The sequence below is a fragment of the Odocoileus virginianus genome, chromosome 1 (genome assembly GCF_023699985.2).
Source record: "Odocoileus virginianus isolate 20LAN1187 ecotype Illinois chromosome 1, Ovbor_1.2, whole genome shotgun sequence".
Lineage (NCBI taxonomy): Eukaryota > Metazoa > Chordata > Mammalia > Artiodactyla > Cervidae > Odocoileus > Odocoileus virginianus.
Genome location: NC_069674.1, coordinates 14210010 through 14225452, shown reverse-complemented (window position 1 = coordinate 14225452; position 15443 = coordinate 14210010). Strand labels below are relative to the sequence as shown.

Genomic DNA, 15443 nt, shown 5'->3' with positions numbered 1-15443 from the left:
TCTTAGGGAAAGACCCGGAACTCTTAACGTCGTACCTGGCGCCTGCGCAGTGAGAACAGCGCCTCCAGGTGTGCGGAGGACTGACGGGGACGCAGGTTCAGGTGCGAGAGGCCTGGTTTTCATGTACTGTCCTGCAGGGTTCGCTAATTGTATTTTGTTGGAAATGGCTCTAGCGCGGATCTCCCAACCTCTGAAGTAGTGTTTATACGAGCTCGTTGTTGGGGAGAATGAAATGCGTGTTTTCTTTGCCTCCTTCCGCTTTGTTTCTGTGTATTTTCTTTCGCTTTTCATGCAGCTTAGGCCTTGACGTGCTCCAAGCGCACTGCTTGACTTTAGGGGCTGAAGAATCTTCTGACTCACCAGGAGTGCCATTCCCCTCCCTCCGGGAGGCTATTCTTCATACACCTTTGCTGGGTTAGGGGCGCTGTTTGGAGCACTCTCTCTCTCTTTCCACCCAATGCCCTGAATCTTCTTCAGAGAGTAGACGGGGTATCTGTCTGACTCTTCAGTGGTTATTTAGACCCTCTTGGCAGTATTTCACTCCGTGAGAGATCGGCTTTCAAGCAAGTCACATAGGCATTGAATTGAAGCATTTGTTGAATGTTTGATAGTTCAACTGAAAACATTACTTATTTTCTGAGCATTATTCAAGGCCTGTCATAAATACTCTAAAAATGTACCCTGGGAAAATGCAAATCAACAGCGTGCTATGTACCTAGACACCTTCTTCCCTTCTACAGAACTTTGTATTATTAACTTAGGTTTTGACTTCTTATCAATATGTGCTTTAGAGTTTGTTTCTATCAAGTTAAGTTTTGACATATTATCAACCTATGATAACAAGTAACCTTGTTAACTTGGGTCTGGCTTAAGAAGTCACAGGGTGTAATGAGTATAGCGTGTATAACTCAGTCCAAAAAATATACTGGGTAGGAATTTCACCTTGTCTTGGCTTGTTGGCTTCCCCTGAATATTGGCTGTTAGAAAGTTTAAAACCAAATTTGCAATGGACTCATGGCAAGAGCTATTATGTGTATATTTCCGTAAACAAATATAAATCTTGTTGGCTCTGTTTTGTGTGTCTTCGATTTCCCCCTTTTTTTGGCCTATTTATTAGTTGTGTTATCAGAATGTTTTGTGAATCTGTCAGCTATCATAATTTTTTCTTAAAATGTAACAAGGCTTACAGGTGACTGTGTACTCTGGGGCAATTTACACTATGACTCCTATTAAGTCAATTTCATAGGGATCATACTATTTTCTAGAGCCTACTGTAACGAAATACCACAAGCTTGGTGGCTTCAAACACCAGAACTTTATTCTCTCACAGTTCTGGAGATCAGAAATCCAAAATCAGTATCTTCGAGACAAGACCAAGATGTTGGCAAGGCTGTGCTCCTTCCTGAGGCTCTGGAATAGAATCATTTCTTTGACTCTTCCAGCTTCTGGTGGTTGCTGGCATTCATTGACTTATGGCCACATCATTCCAGTCTTCAAGGCCAGAATCTTCAAATAGCTCTCTGCTTCCTCTTTATATCACCTTCTTCTTGATGTGTATCAGACCTCCTACTGCCTTCCTCTTAGAGGGATTATGTGTAATTGCATTTAGGGCCCACTTGATAACCCAGGATAATCTCCCCATCTCAAGATTCCTAATTAATTCACATCTGCAAGGGCCCCTTTCCCATATATAGTGGGATTCATACCTTCTGGGGGTTAGGACTGGCAACCTCAGGGGGACATTTTCCTGTCTACCACAGAGTTAGAAAGGCTATGATACTGATTTGTAGAATCTGTTACTGACCAAAGGGGAACTTTAAATATTAGGGTGGGCAAACTAATGGAACAGAATAAAATTTAACCTCCTGTGGACATTAACTTCCAGACCTTTGCTTACCCACTTGCACTTCCAAGCTAAAGCTTCCTTAAAGACACTTGTTACAGGTAGAAATTGCCTTATGTATTTCTCTTTTCTGAAACCAAGCGTTTTAAAATTGTGGGTTATGAATCATTAGTTGGTTGTGAAATCAATTTAGTGAGTCATGAGCAGCATTAAAAGATGTTGGAGTAGGAACTAGCAGAGTGCATCGCATGTAGTAAGGGTAATTATTGTTTCATGAAACAATATGTATGTGTGTATTGGATCATGATATAAATATACTGCTTACTCTAGGCTTGTAGAAGGCATTTGCTGTAGGCAAATTCACTATTCATCATCCTCTATGGCAAGTTTTCCTTGCTGTTGCAGCTGGAATTAAAGTTGACATCAGTTGAAGTTCTTATTGTGTGGAATAGTCCATGGGGCAGGTGGATACCTACTCCCTCAAGTGTAAGTTAATTTACAGAGCCTTATTTCTATAAGTGTTCTTCCCCAGTGTTGGGTAGGTTCTTTTATCTTATTTCTACATTTATAATAGTTCTTTCCCCAATTTACAAAAGAAAGATGCATTCCTTACCCAGGGTGTAAAAGCCTCTAGTATGACAAGCAAAAGTATTCAAGATGTTTTGGGAGAAGCTTCTTTTTCCCGCTGATCATTATTTGTATTTATTAAAAACTTTCAGTTTTGTATTGAGGTATAGCTTATTAACAATGTTTTGTGGAAGTTTCAGCTGAGCAGTGAAGGAACTCAGCCATCCATATACATGTATCCATTCTCCCCCAAAGCCCCCCTTCCCATCCATGCTGGCATATAACATTGAGTCCACGTGCTATATGATAGGTCCTTGCTGGTTATCTGTTTTGAACATAACAGTGTGTACATGATCTTCCCAAACTCCCTAACTATCCCTTTCCCCTGGCAACCATAAGTTCATTTTCTAAGTCTATGAGTCTCTTTCCATTTTGTAAGTTAAGTTCCTTTGTATAATTTCTTTTTAGGTTCCACATAGAAGGGATATCATACGATATTTCTCCTTCTTTGTCTGACTTCACTCAGTATGACACTCTCTAGATCCATCCTTATTGCTGCAAATGACATTATTTCATTCTTTTTAATGGCTGAGTAATATTCCATTGTATATATGCGCAACATCTTTTTCTATTCCCCTGTTGATGGGCATTTAGGTTGCTTCCGTGTCTTGACTATTGCACACGGTGCTGCAGTGAGCAATGGGGTACATGTATTCTTTTAGATCATGTTTTTCTCTGGATATATTCCCAGGAGTGGGATTGCAGGGTCATATGGCAGCTCTATTTTTAATTTTTTAAAGGGACTTCCATACTGTTCTCCATAGTGGCTATACCCTCCTACCAACAGTGTAGAAGGGTTCCCTTTGGGAGAAGCTTTCTTTAATAATCAGTCAAGATAATGTAAATCTTTCTTAGGCTTCCATCTTTTCCCATTTTACGTATGTTCCAGATAAGGGTGAAGTAAAATCTTAGATATGGTAATTGGATATTCGTTGTGACTTTCTGAAATCAGATAGACTGTGTGAGTGTGAATGGTGGGAGTGATAGTAATTTTCCTTTAATCATCACATCTCTTTTATCTTCTGTGGTTAAGAAGTGTATTGTTATTGAAGGAGAGTCTGGCAAGAGCAGAGCAAAACTGGCATTGAAGAAAATATTGAGCCCTAATTTTTTTTTGTGTATATAAACATAAACAAAAAATTTTTTTCAGCTAGTCTCAATGCTTGTTTGTAGGATGTGTTGTTATCTGGAAAGGAAAGTGACTTTGAACAACTGAAGGAGTGAAGGTTAGTGACACTGATTCTTTACCCAGGGATTGAACCCAGGTCTCCTGCGTTGCAGGCGGACTTTTTACCAGCTGAGCCTCAAGGGAAGCCCAAGAATACTGGAGTGAGTAGCCTATCCCTTCTTCAGGGGATCTTCCAGACCCAGGTCTCCTGCATTGCAGGCAGATTTTTGTTTACCAACTGAGCTATCAGGGAAGCCCTCTTTTAAATAGAAAATGAATTATTTTAAGAGACCTTTGTATTTTTTTTCCCATTACATAGAATAATCTGCAAAAACATCATGCATAAATTTTATTTGCTTATTATTTTAATGGCCACTTTTGGTACCACCTAAAATCATTTTGTGTACACCCATCAGTGCCTTAATTTTATTTTAGATTTGGCATGTGTTGTTCAATGAAATTTAAAACATATTGTGAAAAATCACAGATCACCAAATAGTTCCTGTTCCCTCTATTTCCAGGCATAAGATTGTAGTTCATTTCATGCCAGTTCTTGGAGTTGGTAAGGCCATGTGACTACCTATAGCCAGTGGGTTATAAACAGAAGTGAAGTGTTGCCTTTACCCACACGAAACTCTCTGGAGCTCTCCTTTCCCTCTGGTACAGAGGGTCTTTGCTTTGCCAGCCTCCAGAGTTGTGATTATGAGGAACAGATCCTGTTCTGCCGGCCACAGTGTGCACCTAGCTCAGGTTAGAAAGAAGCCTGTGTTGTCTGAAGTCGTACAATTTTGTTTTTACAGCAGCATGACATGGCCCATCCTGTCTGATACATGCATTTTATCAAATTCTGTCATGAAGTACATAAATACATCCCTGTTTAATAATTTCTGCCTCTTATTAACAATAAAATTATGTGCTAGCTGCTAGACTGACTTGTTTTTAACAGCATGTACTTTTATTCTTCATTAAATATAAGGGGAAATTTTTATTGTTATTAAAAAAAACTGCTTAGAGTATCACAGAACTTTTATGTGATTTTTATTTAGTTATTCCTGAAAGTTGAAAACCAAATTTCAGTATACACATAGACATACTTATTAAAGGGATACTTTGATTTAAAAAAAATTCTAATTCATAAATAGTATTTATTTTGTTTTACTATTGTGAATTAGCTTATTAAAAAGCGGAGACATTACTTTGTCAACAGAGGTCTGTCTTGTCAAGGCTATGGTTTTTCCAGCAGTCATGTATGGATGTGAGTTGGACTATAAAGAAAGCTGAGCACCGAAGAATTGATGCTTTTGGACTGTGGTGTTGGAGAAGACTCTTGAGAGTCCCTTGGATAGCAAGGAATCCAACCAGTCCATCCTAAAGGAGATCAGTCCTGGGTATTCTTTGGAAGGACTGATGTTGAAGCTGAAGCTCCAATACTTTGGCCACCTGATGTGAAGAGCTGACTCATTTGAAAAGACCCTGATGCTAGAAAGATTGAGGGCAGGAGGAGAAGGGAACAACAGAGGATGAGATGGTTGGATGGCATCACTGACTCAGTGGACATGAGTTTGGGAGTTGGTGATGGACAGGGAGGCCTGGCATGCTGCGGTTCATGGGGTCGCAAAGAGTCGGACACAACTGAATGACTGAACTGACCTGAACTGTGAATTAAGTGATGACAAAGTGCACATAGATTTATTCCTGGTTTTATAACATTATAAAATGTATAAATTAACTTTATTAGTTCTTATTAATACATCATTTTAGTCTTGATTGGTTTTAATAATTGAACTTATATATTTTATAGTATATTTCCCAGTTTTTAGAAAATTCACATCAAATACACATACTAACACTTATTGGAATTGAAAATTGTCACAGTTTTTCTCAAAGTGAATTTCATTTAGATGATTGGTTTGAAAATGAAGATTGACTTTGCTAATTAGATTATGTGGTCAATAGCCCATTTTCTCCAAATTGAATAAATTATATCTGCAGCCCCTCCAGGGTTCAGCAAAAATATATAAAGTACATGATGTAATGAAAGTGTTTTATAAAAAATATTTTGCATTAAATTAATAATGTTTCCATTTTGCTATTCCTTTAAAGGTTATTTCAGGTAAGGCAACATACTTCTAAATGAGAAGAAAAGAAATATGGATTTGGTAAATCTTAGTATTGCTTTTTTGGTTTATTTCCCAGACATTGTGAAAGTGAATAGCAATGATGCCTAGATAATAAATTCTTTTTTCTTTTAACTCAAATTTTAGATTCTGATTTGGAGGGTAACAGCCTTTCCATTGTTTACTAGTTATATTATTTTGAGTTGCAGAAATTTTATGTTTTTCCTTATATTAGCATCTGTAGTTGGACTCTTAGCAGCAGACAGTCACTGCTCCAGGTCAATATATTCTTTTAAAAATCAGATTGAAAACAATTCTTTGTTTTCAGAAAAATTTGAGAAACTAGTGAAATTGTCAGTTGATAGATCATTACAAATAATTTTTATGATAGATTTCTATGTAATCTTTTGCATCTAACTTGGGATGAATTTAAGGAATTGGGTGATATTGTTATGACGTACCTTTTCACATTCCCATCTACTTGCTCCTGTGAACAAAGTTTCTCAGTGCTTACGTCAATACAAGTAAAAATAGAATTGATGCTGTGTCATTCAAGCAATAAGTAATAGTTGTACATGGATACATTAAATCAGTGCAGAAAACGTCTGTCAAGAGATGTGTTAAATTTTTTTATTGTTTATAAGCATTCACCTCAGACAGCAAGGAGATCAAACCGGTCAATCCTAAAGGAAATCAACCCTGAATATTCACTGGAAAGACTGATGCTGAAGCTGAAGCTCCGATACTTTGGCCACCTCATGTGAAGAGCCAGCTCATTGGAAAAGACCCTGATGCTGGGAAAGATTGAAGGCAGGAGGAGAAGGGGACGACAGAGGATGAGATGGTCGGATGGCATCACCAACCTGATGGACATGGGTTTGAGCAAGCTCCGGGGGAGGGTGAAGGACAGGGAGGCCTGGCGTGCTGCAGCCCGTGGGGTTGTGAAGAGCTGGACGTGACTGAGTGACTGAGCAGCAACAGCAGAAGCACTCTCCAGAATTCAGGATATGTGTAATTTGTCTTGATCACTTCTATACCAAAACACGGTAACCCTGAATCAGTCCAAAGGGAAAACCATTTTTAGCAGATAGAGAATTTCAGTCACAGAAGTTTAAAGAAATTAAAATTCGATTTGCAAATATTTTATTGCAAAGAAATAGAATAGATGATCAAGAAATGTCTTTTAAGTATAAAAATGTATTAGGATAAGGTGACATTTCATGAGGTAAGTAGAATGTAACTTCAAGAAGAAAAAGAAATGGTATAAACTTTTCCACTACCAACGAAGATTGTATTTGTGTATTATAAGGACAAAATGATGATGGATATGAAATTACTATTCCATTGGACATTGAAAAGATGATGTACTGTTTTATTTAAAAATTTTCATGTTGGCAATACACTTTGCCGTTCTTTAAATTTATGATGAAAAATTTTAGATGTCAACTTAAAATGTGCAAGGGAGCACGTGCTTTCTCTTAAGTGGGTCATAAGCAAAAGTTTGAAGATCATTTGTATTTTATTTTTATGCTAACAGTTTCTAAGACTGTTTCCAAAAGTGCTAACGGGAGAATTAAGGTAGCAGTCTAGGATTAATTGCACTTTCTTTTATCCATTACAGTTTCTTTTATTAATTACAGTTTCTTTTATTAATTACAATTTCTTTCTGATATCTCTTTTTGTGAGAACTCATTGCAGAAAAAGAGTTATACCTGTCACTTATCTGGGCAATTGTCTCATTTTCATAAGTACATGGATATTCATATAGGCTATTTATATATATTTTGGATATTTACATATATTCCTGGATATCGATATACAGGAAAAAACAGCTCTCTTCTGGTGGCACTAACTACTACTAGTGACTTTCATCCTTCTTTGTTGTTTCTATTACCCAATTCTTTTTTGTTGTTGTTGTTGGAAACAAAGTTTTTATTTATTTATGTTTTTCATTTATTTTTATTAGTTGGAGGCTAATTACTTCACAACATTGCAGTGGGTTTTGTCATACATTGACATGAATCAGCCATGGAGTTACATGTATTCCCCATCCCGATCTCCCTTCCCACCTCCCTTTCCACCCGATTCCTCTGGGTCTTCCCAGTGCACCAGGCCCGAGCACTTGTCTCATGCATCCCACCTGGGCTGGTGATCTGTTTCACTATAGATAATATACATGTTGTTCTCTCGAAACATCCCACCCTCGCCTTCTCCCACAGAGTCCAAAAGTCTGTTCTGTACATCTGTGTCTCTTTTTCTGTTTTGCATATAGGGTTATCATTACCATCTTTCTAAATTCCATGTATATGTGTTAGTATACTGTAATGGTCTTTATCTTTTTGGCTTACTTCACTCTGTATAATGGGCTCCAGTTTCATCCATCTCATTAGAACTGATTCAAATGAATTCTTTTTAATGGCTGAGTAATATTCCATGGTGTATATGTACCACAGCTTCCTTATCCATTCATCTGCTGATGGGCATCTAAGTTGCTTCCATGTCCTGGCTATTATAAACAGTGCTGCGATGAACATTGGGGTACATGTGTCTCTTTCAGATCTGGTTTCCTCAGTGTGTATGCCCAGAAGTGGTATTGCTGTTACCCAATTCTTGTATGGCTGTTGTTTATCATTTCAGACAAAGAAGGTGATGAATAAGGGAAAAATAAAGCTTAGAAATATAGGAAAATATCATCTCTTTATCAGAATAATTTAAGTGCACTTTCCCCTACATCAGTACATTTAAAAACAACAGTTTGTGAAAGGATTTAGTAGCAGTCAGTATCATGTGAAAACCCATTACTGAAGGATCTCTGCATCCAAGGCCCTCTATTTTCTGGGCTTCCCAGCCCTTTGTCTCAAGCCTAACACCATGTTTATCCATTTATCCTACACTGTTTATGTTGTAGTTGTCTGAAGTATTACATGTACATATATTGGAATTTGGAGAATATTAGTAATTTTTGTTCTCAACAGTTATACATATTTTAAATAAAGAAGAAGAAGAGTCTATTATATTTACCTAGATATTTACCATCTTTGTTGTTCTTCCTTCCTGATGTTCCAAGTGCCCCTTTGGTATAATTTCCTTTCAGCCTGAAAAACTTCTTTTATCACTTTTTAAAGAGCAGATCTGCTTGTGACAAATTCTTTTATTTTTGGTTCATGTGAGAATGTCTTTATTTCATTGTCATTCCTTAAAGGTATCTTCACTGAATATAGACTTCTGGGTTGAGAGTTGTTTTCTTTCAGCTCTCAAAAATGTTGTTTTACTGTCTTCTGGTCTTCATGGCTTCTGAGGAGAAATCAGCAGTTTTTCAAATAGTTGTTCCCCTATGTGTATTGTGTCAGTTTTTAAGATTTAAGAAAAAAAATCTTTGATCTTTGGAAGTTTATCTTTTTGGGACAAGAATAAAAATCTTTCCAGACTCATCAATCAAACTTCTGAAGACCAAATTTTTTTCCCTTAAATCTTAAAAATTGACATCTGTACATTTATGACTTTACTATATTAGGGAACTTTTGGCCATTATTTTTTCAAAAATTCTTTTTGTATTAATTTACTTCTCCTGTCCTTCTAGGACTCCAGTGACTCAGATGTTAAATTATTTGATAATGCTCTGTTTATTTCCCCCGCTTTCAGGTTGAATAACTGCTATGATCTATTTTCAATCTAATCTTGAGTTTCACTGGCCCTTTTCATTCTCATTTTTTTTTTTATCAAGCTGTGCGTTGACATTTCATATAAAATGTTCATTTTCAGTCCTAAAATTTCTATTTGAGTCTTTGCTGTTGAATCTATTACTTTGCAAAAAAAATTCTCTGTTTCTATTTACTTAAGGGAGGTTTATCTTCACGAAGCATGGATATGATGACTACCTTAAAGTCTTTGATATTTCCAACATCTAGTTTGTCTTGGGATTGGCATATCCTAATTTTCTTTTCCTTACAAATTGATCACAATTCCCTGATTCTTTGCTGAGTAACTTTGGATTATATCTTATATTTTGAGTAGTAGGTGGTGAGTCTGTCAGCCCTATTAAAATTCTCTGGAGAATGTTGAATTTTGTTTGTTTTGGTAGACAATCAGCTTGGTTATATTTGGATTGTAAATTGTGTGTTGCCTTCTATGTCAGTTCACTTTACAAAGGCCTTACAGTGCTGCTTTGGGTCAGTTCTAAACGTGTGCAGATTAGGGGTAAGCCTAGTCATGGGTGAGTCTGTGTAGAGAATTAGGGATCCCTTTGTCTAGCCTTCTGCTCTCTAAGATTTCCCTCACACTCTCTGAGTCCCAGGGGCCTCTTTTCTTCATTCTCTGGCTGTAAAGACAGGTTTCTGTTAGGAGTTTAGCCACCTGCATTGCGTGATGGGGCCACCCGCGTGGCCGAATAGGGAGAAAAAACAGAGAAAAAAATGGTAGGGGTTCCTCTGCAGTCCCTGTCCCCACATCCTCTGTTTAGAATGGTGAGTTACTGAGGTTTCGGACGCTTACTCCATGGCCACTGTACTACAGCCCCAGGACTGGGGCTGATCTTGTGGTAAAGCTGGCTCTCAAGTTCTCCTTTTCCTGGTCTTCAAGACAGTAAGGCAGTGTTTCTCTTGGAGTTTTTTTTGCTAGCAGACCCAGGTTCCTCACTTGGGTCACCCTTGGGTGAGATCTGGGAGACATAAGAGGAAAAACAAAAGCAAACTCATCATCTCTTACCCAGAGATGATTTGTTTAAATTCCAGAGTAAAAATCTCTCCCATCCTCTGGAGAAGAGATTGCCCTCAGTCCCTTTATAAACTCTGAGTCTTGTAGTTTTGAGGTCTTCACCTTTGGTTTTAGACTGCTGCATCTTGGGGGTAATGTCAGGCCCTCGTTGTTGTTCTGTGGGGAACTGGGTATCAGAGCTGGTGCTAAGATGCTCTCTCAGTAGTAAATGGTCTGTTTGTATAATCCGGAGACTTGGTATTTCTTTGTACAAAAATCAACTCCAAATGTGTCGTAGATATAAATATAAGAACCAAAACTATAAACTTTCTTTGAGAAAACATACAAGAAGACTATTGTGACGTTGGACTAGGCAAAGTCTTCCTGGATCAGACATGGAAAATGCAAGCCATAAAATAAGAAGTTGATAAATTATGCTTCATCAGAAATGTAAAACTTCTGATTTTTGAAATATACTTTTATGAATATGAAGAGATAAGCCATAACTTGGAGAAACTATTTGCAAAACTTATACCTGATAAAAGACTTGTGTCCAGTCAGAAAATAGGAAGAATCCCTACAATTAAAATGTAAGAAGATAAACAACCCAATTAAAAAAATGTGCAAAAGATGCGAATGGACTCTTCACCAAAGAAGATATACAGGTGAGAAATGAGCATGTGAAAAGATGTTTAACATCGGGGGAATGTGAATTAAAGGCAACATATTGACTAGAAAGGCTAAAATTAAAAACAGAGAATAAGAATGTTGATATGGATGTGGAGCTAGCGGAATTAGAAATGGTATGGCTACTTTGGAATATAATATGGTAGCTTATTATAGTGTTAAATATATCCTTACCAGAATTCCCCCAGATTTCCACTGAAGAGAAATTAAAAAATATGTTTACACAAAGACTTTTACTCAAATGTTTATAAGCAGTCTTATTTATGATCGTCCAAACAGAAATGTGAAGAAATGTGTGTATGTAAATGAAGAAGATATTCTTGAAACCAATCCGATGGAAAAAGTGTTCTTCTCTAGCTATTTTTTTTCTCCAGCTACTTCTAATGTTATTAATTTAATTGCTTCTCTTTCTGGATCCCTAGCCAATTTCTCTTAATAAAACAGTGTATAATCAGTCCATCGTTGATTCTTCCCACTATTCGCTGGTTCAGTACTTTTTCCTATTTTTTTCTTAGAATTTTACTAATGGGGTAATTAACTTATCCCTTAACAGTGAATCTTGATTTCTATCTGCTCACAGGAATTCTAGAAACCCATCATCGTCATTGTCATTGTCATCATTTCAGCAGCAGCAGCATGTAAGTACCATTATCACATCATCACCACCATCACCACCTCCACCGCCATCATCATCCTTAAGTGGTTTTTCAAACCCATGCATCTAAAACAGGGCAGATGCCACATAACTCAGCTTTAGCAGACTTGCTTTACTCTTCCGAAATAATCTCACTCCCAAGCCTGTTACTGTGGTTCTCATGGAGTGAGGTAGCAGAGTGGTTACGAGCATAGGCTGTGAAACTAGACTTCCTGGCTTCAGATGGTGGCTGAGCCATTTACTAGCTGAGCAGCCTCAGGCAAGTTACTTAACCTCTCTGTGCCTAAACCTTGGGAAAATTTTAACCTCTCTGTGCCTAAATTTCTTTCTCTGTCAAATCAGACTGATGCTGGTGCCTGTTTCATAGGATTGTTCTGAGTATTAAATGTAATATTATAAAGCACTTAGAGCAGTGCCTGATACATAATTAGCTCATAGATGAAAGCGAAAAAGGAGAGTGAAAAAGTTGGCTTAAAGCTCAACATTCAGAAAACTAAGATCATGGCATCTGGTCCCATCACTTCATGGGGAATAGATGGGATAATAGTGGAAACAGTGTCAGACTTTATATTTTGGGGCTCCAGAATCACTGCAGATGGTGATTGCAGCCATGAAATTAAAAGACACTTACTCCTTGGAAGGAAAGTTATGACCAACCTAGATAGCATATTAAAAAGCAGAGACATTACTTTGCCAACAAAGGTCCATCTAGTCAAGGCTATGGTTTTTCCAGTGATCATGTGTGGATGTGAAAGTTGGACTGTGAAGAAAGCTGAGCGCAGAAGAATTGATGCTTTTGAACTGTGGTGTTGGAGAAGACTCTTGAGAGTCCCTTGGATTGCAAGGAGATCCAACCAGTCCATCCTAAAGGAGATCAGTCCTGGGTGTTCATTGGAAGGACTGATGTTGAAGCTGAAACTCTAGTACTTTGGCCACCTCATGCGAAGAGTTGACTCATTGGAAAAGACCTGATGCTGGGAGGGATTGGGGTCAGGAGGAGAAGGGGACGACAGAGGATGAGATGGCTGGATGGCATCACCGACTTGATGGACATGAGTTTGAGTAGTCTCTGGGAGTTGGTGATGGACAGGGAGGCCTGGCGTGCTGCGATTCATGGGGTCACAAAGAGTCAGACACGACTGATCGCCTGAACTGAACTGAACTGACTGAAACAGTAGCTCAGTTGGTAAAGAATCCACCTGCAATGCAGGAGACGTGGGTTCAATCCCTGGGTTGGGAAGATCCCCTGGAGAAGGGAAAGGCTACCCACTCCAGTATTCTGGCCTAGAAAATTCTATACAGTCCACGGGTTCCCAAAGAGTTGGACATGACTGAACTTTACTTTCACTTTCACTTTCAAATGCTAATAGTAAATGAATTATAATAATAATTATATTGCTGTTACTGTTTCCTGGAATGTCCTGTCCTCTGCCTTCTATTTTACTAAGCCATCTATCCTGAAGTCTCAGGTTACTTCCATGTCTGACTTGAATTCATCCTGATTGTTTTTTCTTTTTAAAAATTTTTTATTGGAGTATCAGTTCAGTTCAGTTCAGTCGCTCAGTCGTGTCTGACTCTTTGCGACCCCATGAATCGCAGCATGCCAGGCCTCCCTGCCCATCAGGAACTCCCAGAGTTTACTCAAACTCATGCCCATCGAGTTGGTGATGCCATCCAGCCATCTCATCCTCTGTTGTCCCATTTTCCTCCTGCTCCCAATCCCTCGCAGCATCAGGGTCTCTTCCAATGAGTCAACTCTTATTGGAGTATAGTTGATTTTAAATGCTGGGTTAGTTTCAGGTATTCAGCAAAGTGAATCAATTATACATGGATCCACTCTTTTTTAGATTCTTTCCCATGTAGGCAATTACAGAGGTTGAGAAGAGTTACCTGTATGATACAGTAGGTCCTTATTAGTGACCTATTTCATACATAGTTGTGTGTATGTGCATCCTGACTGTTTTGGTTCTTATTGATATCCCTCCCCTCATATGGTACTTACAACCTGACCCACATCATTTAACCAATTGTGTATTGAAGTCTTTCGGCCTCCCCTTCTCCAGCTGCAGTTTAACTTCTCCAAGAGCAGGAAGTGTGTCCTGTTGGAGCTCTCTTTGAGTTCTAGACTCACATCTTTAAGGATGGGGTGGGAATTTTTGCCTGAGTGTCCCACTGCTGCCTCAAAGACCATGTGCTGGGAATTCCCGCTTGCACCTCCATATGTACTCTCCACTTTTCTCTACCCTGCTCTGAGCTTTAGGAGCTGACCTCCTAAGACTGTATTTCTTCAGACCCAGGAATTACGAGGCGCCAGCCAGAGATTAGAGGGTGGTTGGGTATTTATTCCCTTGAGTCCCTCCAGCCTGGATGGCTTTTTCCCCACAGCCCTTGGGCAGCCCTCCCCTGCAGCCACAGTTCATGCCAAGCTTGTTAACTGCTTTCCTCCTCTGGGCTCTGCAGGCCTATGGGCAGTAACAGCTTGCTGTTCTGGTGATTGGGGTGCTTTACCATCCCTTGTTGGTTTCCTTAACAGCCCATGCCTAACCATGCTAAGTCGCTTCAGTCGTATCCGACTCTTTGTGACCCTGTGGACTGTAGCCCGCCAGGCTTCTTACTGGAGTGGGTTGCTATGCCCTCCTCCAGGGGATCTTCCTGACCTAGGGATCGAACCTGCATCTCTTACATCTCCTGCATTGCAGGTGGGTTCTTTACCACTAGTACCACCTGGGAATTCCCCTTAACAGCCCACATATCTTTAATTTCTTCTTTTCCTATCCTTGTATTATTATTTTTTTCTAGTCTCTCTTCAGAGTTTAGGGATGCCAATAAAATGTTAAATAGAAGCGATGTTAATGGGAATCTCGTTTTGTACCTGATTTCAAAGAGGAAGTTTGCAATTTTTTTTCCATTAAATATAATGCTTTCTGTGGTTTACTGTAGACATTATTTATCAGATGATGGCTTTTTGCTTTTATTTCTGCTTTGCTAAGAGTCTTTTCTAAATTATGAATCTATGTTGAAATCTATCAAATACTTTTCTATACTTATTGATGTGATCATATTAAAAAAATTCTTTTTCCTATAATGCAGTAAATTATAATGATTGATTTAATTTTTATTCCTGGAATAAACCGAACTTGACTGTGATATATTTGCTATTATATTTATATATTTTTGTATTCATTTGCAAATATACTGTTTAGGGATTTTACATCTATACTGATAAGTATTATTAACCTATAATTTTACTTTTTAAAAAATGCATTTGGTTTTGGTATCAAGGTTATGCTAGTTCATAAATCTATCCTCTTTTTCTATTCCCTGGTATAGTTTTGAGATCGATATTATTTCTTCCACAGGTGTTTAGTAGAATTTGCTGGTAGAGTCATCTCGGCTTGCATTCTCTTTGTGCAGAAATTTGAGTTACAGTTTTTTTTGATAATTATTATTCTTGTGTTATTTTTTTTGAAATTCTACTCACTTCCCATCTGAAACTGGACTCTTTTTCTTTATGTCAACTTTGAAAAGTTGACATAAAGTTTGACATACGTTTTCTAGAAAATTGTCCAGATAGCCTAACTTTTTATGTTTGTTGTCACAGAAGGCTATGGGTTATTAATTTTCAAAGAACCAACCTTTAGCTTAGATGATAAT

General features: G+C 38.2%; 1 long non-coding RNA gene across 1 annotated transcript in view; it reads left to right on the top strand.

Moving 5' to 3' along the window:
* Positions 1-19: 19 nt before the first annotated feature.
* LOC139034314 (uncharacterized) overlaps positions 20-15443 on the top strand; it is a 38265-nt gene continuing 22841 nt past the window's right edge. Inside the window, exons 1-2 of the long non-coding RNA XR_011486712.1 lie at positions 20-101; positions 11715-11772. This is a non-coding gene — a long non-coding RNA (uncharacterized lncRNA). The remainder of the gene's footprint in view (positions 102-11714; positions 11773-15443) is intronic.